This window comes from Mustelus asterias, chromosome 3, assembly GCF_964213995.1.
Source record: "Mustelus asterias chromosome 3, sMusAst1.hap1.1, whole genome shotgun sequence".
In the NCBI taxonomy this organism is placed as follows: domain Eukaryota; kingdom Metazoa; phylum Chordata; class Chondrichthyes; order Carcharhiniformes; family Triakidae; genus Mustelus; species Mustelus asterias.
In genome coordinates, this window is record NC_135803.1 from 12,073,922 (window position 1) to 12,082,148 (window position 8,227).

Consider the following 8,227-nt stretch of genomic DNA (forward strand, 5'->3'; position numbering starts at 1 on the left):
CTCGACGATGCCAGCAGACATCCCATGCTTGCTTTCCAGGGGCGCCTGGCTGCTAGTGTAGCCACAGTAAAGCAGTCGGGCCGAATTATCCCCTCGGTCGCCCACTGCCTGGACTGTTTGTGGCAAGTTTGGCCAGGCCCAGGAGCGGGTTCACCAGGAGGTCCTCCTCCTCCCCCGCCACATTGGCCTTTGTACCACACTCCTAGTTCTGATCGATATGTTGGTGCCTGCTCTGAGGCATTGAAACCGCCAGTCTGAATACTGCCAACCAAAAAAAGTGCTATGAGCTGGGTACGACGAGGCTGTAGCAGACACGGGATAGGGGACCCAAATGCCAGGATTCAATTCCCATCATGGTGGTTGGACCTCTCAGCCATCTCAAGGGCAGTTTAACCTTGAGTGAAGTTGGAGGAGTGTTGAAGTATCGTCCTTTGGCAGTGACATTCATGGGATTTATGAAACCAACACTGAAAGACCATGATGACCCCATACAGATGACAACTGACCCTCATCCATAAAGCATGACAGCACAGGCAGGTATATTTCCATTTCAGCTGAGGTGCTTGCAGTAATTGCAGCATGAAAATGTGTGCCTGTGTGGAGTTCGCACGTTCTCCCCATGTCTGCGTGGGTTTCCTCCGCGTGCTCTGGTTTCCTCCCACACTCCAAAGATGTGCAGGTTAGGTGGATTGGCCATATAGTTAAGTAAATATAGTTGAGAAATATAGTTAAGAAATACTTATAGCTATAGTTAGGAAAGCCCACCAACGCCTCTACTCTCTCAGGAGGCTAAGGAAATTTGTATTGTCCACCATGACGCTCACCAACTTTTACAGATGCACCATAGAAAGCATTCTTTCTGATTGTATCACAGCTTGGTATGGCTCCTGCTCTGCCCAAGACCACAAAAAACTACAAAGGGTCATGAACAAAGCCCAGTCCATCACGTAAATCCCATCCATTGACTCTGTCTACATTTCCCGCTGCATAATTAAGGACCCCATGCAACCCAGACTTACTGACCAGAATTTTACCGCTTACAGAACAGAATTCTCCATTGGCCTCAGGCGAGATTTTACGAACCTCGCCCGAGCGAGTTCATAAAATCCCAACCACTCTCTTCCACCTTCTTCCTTCGGGAAAAACAGCCAACATAATTAAGGACCCCACGCACCCCGGACATTCTCTGTTCCACCTTCTTCCATTTAAAAAAAGATACAAAAGTCTGAGGTCACGTATCAACCGACTCAAGAACAGCTTCTTCCCTGCTGCCGTCAGACTCTTGAATGGACCTACCTCGCACGAAGTTGATCTTTCTCTACACCCTAGCTATGACTGTAACACTACATTCTGCACCCTCTCCTTTCCTTCTCTATGTACAGTATGTTTTATCTGTATAGCGCGCAAGAAACAATGCTATTCACTCTATACTGATACATGTGACAATAAATCAAATTAAATCAAGTCAAATTTGCACTTGGAATATAGTGTTCAATTCTGGTCGCCACACTACCAGAGGGATGTGGAGAGGGTACAGAAAAGATTTACTGGGATATTGCCTGGTATGGAGGGCATTAGCTATGAGGAGAGGTTGGAGAAACTTGGTTTGTTCTCACTGGAGCGATGGAGGTTGAGGGGCGACCTGATAGAAGTCGACAAAATTATGAGAAGCACGGACAGAGTGGATAGTCAGAAGCTTTTTCCCAGGGTGGAAGAGTCAGTTACTGGGGGGCATAGGTTTAAGGTGCGAGGGGCAAGGTTTAAAGGAGATGTACGAGGCAGATTTTTTACACAGAGAGTAGTGGATGCCTGGAACTCGTTGCCGGCGGGGGGGTTAGTGGAAGCGGATATGATAGTGACTTTTAAGCGACATCTTGACAAGTACATGAATAGGATGGGAATAAAGGGATATGGTCCCCGGAAGGGTAGGGGTTTTTAGTTAAGTCGGGCAGCATGGTCGGTGCAGGCTTGGAGGCCGAAGGGCCTGTTCCTGTGCTGTAGTTTTCTTTGTTCTTTGTTCAAATGCTAAATTGCCCCTTAGTGTCCAAAGATGTATAGGTTAGGGGGATTAGTGGATAAATATGTGGAGTTACTGGGTAGGGCAGTGGGGTGGGCCTGGGTATGACTCTATATCGGAGAAACGGTGCAGGATCAATGGGCTGAATGGCCTCCTTCTGCACTGTAGGGATTTTATAATACACTCAACTGTAACAACTTATATTTATGTAGTGCCTTTAGCATGAAAAAAACATCCCAAGGTACTACACAGCAATGACCTTTTGGTATCCTTTCAATATGATCATTCTTTTTAATGTAGCTTCCATGCAATGTCTAGTTCAATAACTAGTTGAGAGCAGTGTCAACTCAATACATGTCAACCTACTGTGGTTGGGTCTGTATCCATCAGAGTTTAGAAAAATGAGAGGTGATCTTCTTCAAAGATCTTGAGGGGAATTGGAGGGATTGTCATCTGAGGAAGGGTTAAACAGGTTGGGCCTGTACTCCTTGCAGTTTTGAAAAATGAGGGGCAATATGATTGAAACACAGAAGATTGTTAGGGGGTTAGACAGAGTAAAGGTTGGGAGAATGTTTCTAGTCATGGGAGAGTGTAGGACCAGAGGGCAGAGTCGCAGGATAAGAGGGCGCTTATTTAAGGAGAAATTCTTCTCTCACTGAGTGGTGAATCTTTGGAAGACTTACCCCAGGAAGCTGTGGAGGTTGAGTCATTGAACATGTTCAAGGCTGAGATCAATAGGTTTTTAATCAGTTGGGGGATTAAGGGTTACGGAGATAAGGCAGGAAAATGGACTCAGTGGACAGAACTCTACCACCTTGCCCGCCACAGAATTGGAGCGGGTGAGGGTCCGAGAACGGAAATCTCAATTAACCTCGGGCAGGAATTTCCAGTCTCGCCCGAGCGAGTCCGTAAAATCCTGTCCAGTGAGTGTTACAGATCAGCAATGATCTTATTAAATGAACGAGTCACTGCTGTTTATATCTTTTATGGTCTCATGATTGACAGGGTGGATGCTGAGATCCTTGTGGGAGGAACTAGAATCAGGGGGTGCAGCTTAAAAAGTTGGGATCTCCCACCTAAGACTGAATTTCTTCTTTCGTCAGAGGTTTGTTAGTCTGTGGAATTCCCTTGCCCAGAGAGCGGTGGAGGCTGGGTCATCGAATATATTCAAGGCCGAGTTCGTCAGATTTTCGATAAAAAAAGGGAGTCAGGGATTATGGGGGGGGGGGGGGCGGCAGGCAGGAAAGTGGAATTGAGGCCACAATCAGATCAACCAGGTTCGAGGGGCCATTCGTGGGACATAGACATCGCTGGCTGGCCAGCATTTATTGCCCATCCCGAGTTGCTCTTGAACTGAGTGGCTTGCTCGGCCATTTCAGAGGGCAGTTGAGAGTCAACCACATTGCTCTGGCTCTGGAGTCACATGTAGGCCAGACCAGGTAAAGACAACAGATTTCCTTCCTCAAAGGACATTAGTGAACCCGATGGGTTTTTCTGACAATCGACAATGGTTTCATGGTCATCAGTAGATTCTTAGTTCCAGATATGTTTTATTGAATTAAAATTCCACCATCTGCTTCTAATTCTTGTTTCTGCGTTCAATGGCACTTACTGTTCAAATCATAGAATCATACAGCACAGAATGAGACCAATCAGGCCATCAGGCAGTGCCTTTGAAAGAACCGTCCAATTAGCCCGACAAATAAAGCAGCTTTTATTTCCGAGCCAGCAGAAACTCTTTGACAAAGGAGCTTCAAGCATCAGATTTTGTTTGCCACTGAGTCAGAAGGTTGTGGGTTCAAGTCTCACTCCAGAGAGTTGAGTACATAATCTAAGCTGACACTTTAGTGCAGTACCGAGGGAGTGCTGCAGTGCCGGAGATGCTGGCACTCAGATGACACATTGATCTGAGGTTAATCGGCCTTGGCAGGTGGATGCAGAAAACCTTATTTATTTATTAGTGTCACAAGTAAGGCTTACATTAACACCGCAATGAAGTTACTGTGAAAATCCCCGAGTCGCCACACTCCGGCGCCTGTTCGGGCACACTGAGGGAGAATTTAGCTTGGCCAATGCACCTAACCAGCCCGTCTTTCAGACTGTGGCAGGAAACCGGAGCACCCAGAGGTAAACCGCGCAGACATGGGGAGAATGTGCAGTCTCCACACAGTCACCCCAAGCCGGGAATCGAACCCGGATCCCTGGAGCTGTGAGGCAGCAGTGCTAACCACTGTGCCACCGTGCCGCCCCGATATGGCGATATTTGAAGAAACGCAGAGATTTGGGGCAGCATTTCACCCCTCATCTGTTACCAACAAAGCAGGTAATGTACTCTCTAATAAAAGGTCACCAACCTGTTAACTCGGTTTCTCTCCTTGCCTTACCTGCTGAATATTTCCTGCATTTTCTGTTTTTTATTTCAGATTTCCAGCATCCAAAGCATTTTGCTATTGAAATAAGCTATGCAATGATTTCACTCCTGTTTGTGGTCTCCTCCTGTTCACAGCTGGTTGCTGTAGTTGTTAACCATTATGACAACGACTACACACCAAAAAATGTACGGTCTTTTTGGCTGTGAGTCATTCTGGAATGTCCTGACAAAATGACCGGACATTATATAAAGCCAAATCCTTACTTTTCAATGAAAAATCTTGTACCTGAAGCAAAGATTGCTCAGACAGTGTGTGACACCTTCCCTGAACTGGACGGCACGGTGACACAGTGGTTAGCATTGCTGCCTCACTTGGCCAGGGACCCGAGTTCAATCTCAGCTTGGGTCACTGTGAGTGTGGAGCTTGCACGTTCTCCCCGTGTCTGCGTGCGTTTCCTCCGGGTGCTCTGGTTTCCTCCCACAGTCTAAAGATGTGCGGGTTAGGTTGATTGCCATGCAAAACCTGCCCCTTGGATGGATTAGCCATGAGAAATGTGTGGGGATGTAGGGATAGGGTGGGGAAGAGGTCCAGGTTAAGTTACTCTGTCAGCGAGTCGGTGCAGACTCAATGGGCCGAATGGCCTCTTCTGCACTGCAGGGATTCTATGAAATAAATTGCTTGAAGAAAACAAGATTCCCGCAGACGAGATCTCACTTTCCGATTTTCCCCACCCCTTGCCGTGACATAACGCTGGGTGGGCACCTCACATGACATTTCAATAAATTCAATGTTGATTAGCCTGGCTCCTCGTCATATTATCCCCCCCAACATTTAGAATTCCCCCATCATGTCAGCAAGCTTTCCAACTGCTTTTTTAAAAAAACGTGAAGGCCCTCTGCCACCGGGGGCATCCGGGCAGGGCCCTAGTACTGCCCTCAGCATCTTAACACTGCCTCTGGCACTGCCAGGCTAGCACTACCAGGGTGACACTGCCAGGGAGGCAGTGCCGGGGAGGCAGTGCCAGGGAGGCAGTGCCGGGGAGGCAGTGCCAGGGGGGCAGTGCCAGGGGGCAGTGCCAGGGGGGCAGTGCCAGGGAGGCAGTGCCAGGGGGGCAGTGCCAGGGGGCAGTGCCAGGGGGGCAGTGCCAGGGAGGCAGTGCCAGGGTGGCAGTGCCAGGGTGGCACCACCAGGGGGGCAGTGCCAGGGGGGCAGTGCCAGGGAGGCAGTGCTGGGGGGGCAGTGCCAGGGTGGCAGTGCCAGGGTGGCACCACCAGGGGGGCAGTGCTGGGGGGGCAGTGCCAAGGAGGCAGCGCCGGGGGGGCGGTGCCAGGGGGGCAGTGCCAGGGAGGCAGTGCTGGGGGGGCAGTGCCAGGGTGGCAGTGCCAGGGTGGCACCACCAGGGGGGCAGTGCCAGGGGGGCAGTGCCAGGGAGGCACTGCCAGGGTGGTACCACCAGGGTGGTACCGCCAGGGTGGCACTGTGAGCAGCAGTGCCTGGGGACAGCGCCAGGGACAAGTGTCATGGGCAGGCCATTGTGGCGATGCTCCCGTCATATGCGTGAGTGGGGTTCGTTTTTTAAATATCTGTGATCGGGGGTATCCTTTTCCCGAACTCGGGATTCCCGGCTCCCGGCTTTTTCCCGCTCCAGCCCCGATGTATGGTGGGAAAAGCCAACAGTGCAGCTGGAGACCTGGACACCTCTTTTCTCGCCTGAGCCAACACTTTGAGAAGAAACAGAAATTTCTGTGGCAAAATCAACGATAAAATGTACACTTAAAGCTGACACGAGCAACAAAACAATTGGCAAAGATTGTTTTGAATATTTATTTTCAAATATAATAAACTGTTTAACATAAAAATAATGGAAACATGATCAATGTGCCACGTCCGCAATTTTAAAACATTTGTTTTCATCACAGTCATTCCATTGTTGATCTCAAACACACACAATCTTCAGCACAGCCCCTGATCACTTGTCACCTCAGGCACAGTTTCCTGACATTATTTAAAAACTGCCTTTCACAAAGACGTGTCAAGAGTATCTGCAAATACCAACTTTGCCTTTACTCACTTTTCAAGCCAAGTAAAACAAGAAAAAATACCCAGAAAGTATACAGCGGCCGGAATTCTCCTGTGCTGTACGCCCCACCGCCGCAGCCAGTGAGAACGGAGAATTTGGTGCTCAGCCAAATCTCCACTCACTGCAGCGGGACTGGAGAATCCCAGCCGCGGGCGGGGTCAGAGAATTCCGGCCAGCATTTCAAAGTGTATTTACAAAGAGAATAAGGTCACATTAACGTCAATCTTTTCTTCCGCCTTCTTGGGTAGCCAGGTGGCACGGTGGTTAGCACCGCTGCCGCGGTTTTGGGTCACTACCTGTGCGGAGTCCGTACGTTCTCCCTGTGGCTGCGTGGGATTCCTCCGGGTGCTCCAGTCTCCTCCCACAATCCAAAGATGTGTGGGTTAGGTGGATTGGCCATGCTAAATTTTCCATCAGCGTACCCAAACAGGCACCGGAGTGTGGCGACCAGGGGATTTTCTCAGCAACTTCATTGCAGTGTTAATGTAAACCTACTTGTGACACTAATAAATACATTTTAAACTTTCTTCCGTGAGGAAAAAGATACAAAAGTCTGATGTCACGTACTAACCGACTCAAGAACAGCTTTTTCCCTCTTGCCATCAGACTTTTGAATGGATCTGCCATATATTAAGTTGCCCATAACACTACAATCTGCACACTCTCCTTTCCTTCTCTATGAATGGTATGTTTTGTCTGTATAGTGCACAAGAAACAATACTGTATATTAATACGTGTAAGAAGTCTCACAACACCAGGTTAAAGTCCAACAGGTTTATCTGGAATCAGGAGCTTTTGGAACACTGCTCCTTCATCAGATGCTCCGAAAGCTCGTGATTCCAAATAAACCTGTTGGACTTTAACCTGGTGTTGTGAGACTTCTTACTGTGCCCATCCCAGTCCAACGCCGGCATCTCCACATCATACTAATACATGTGACAATAATAAATCAAATCAAATTATGGCACTTTGAAAGACTGAGTGTCGTGCGGAATCAGACAGTCCAGTATCGAGGAAGGAGGGGAAAAGAGGGATACAAGATCTCTGAACTCAGATTTCAGTGATTATATTCACTGAAGATGAGAAAAGCGAGAGAGGATCTCGTAGAAACTTTTAAAGTTCTAACAGGGTTGGAAAGGGTAGATTCAGAAAGAATGGCCGCGATTCTCCCATCCCGACCCGCAGCTTTTCTGGTGGGTCGGGTGGGAGATGCGCATCGCCAGCCTTGTTCCGGGATTTACGCCTGCACTGGGAACGCATGCGTATCTCCCAGAGCCGGAGAACAGTCGCAGGCCAGACCAGGCTGGAAACCGGCGGGAAGGCAGGTAAGTCATATGTTTTAAATGTAGTTTGAATCGAATTATCAGGAACTTTCCGGTCCCAATTGAATCTCCCATCCCACCAGGAGTACTTCATTCTGGCGGGTTTTAGAGTAGCTCCCCTCGTTCGGGGATCTAGCAGGAGACCCTGCTGGAATGGAGGGGGGGGGGCAATTAGCGCCTCCCAGGGGGTCCGGTGGTGGGAGGGTGGTGTCCCCTGGGCATAGGCACCTGGCAGTGCCAGCCTTGTCCCCTGGCACTGCCCAAGGGCATTGGGCAGTGTCAAAGGGAGGGTCCTATTGTGGGTGGGGCCCAGGGGCGATCAGTGGGGGTGTGGGGGGTCCCACGGCCACTCTGCATGGCGATCGATCTGGGATGGAAGGAGGGCAGCTATTAGGGCAGGCTGGGGTGGGGGTGGGGAGGGGCGGCTGGACATCTG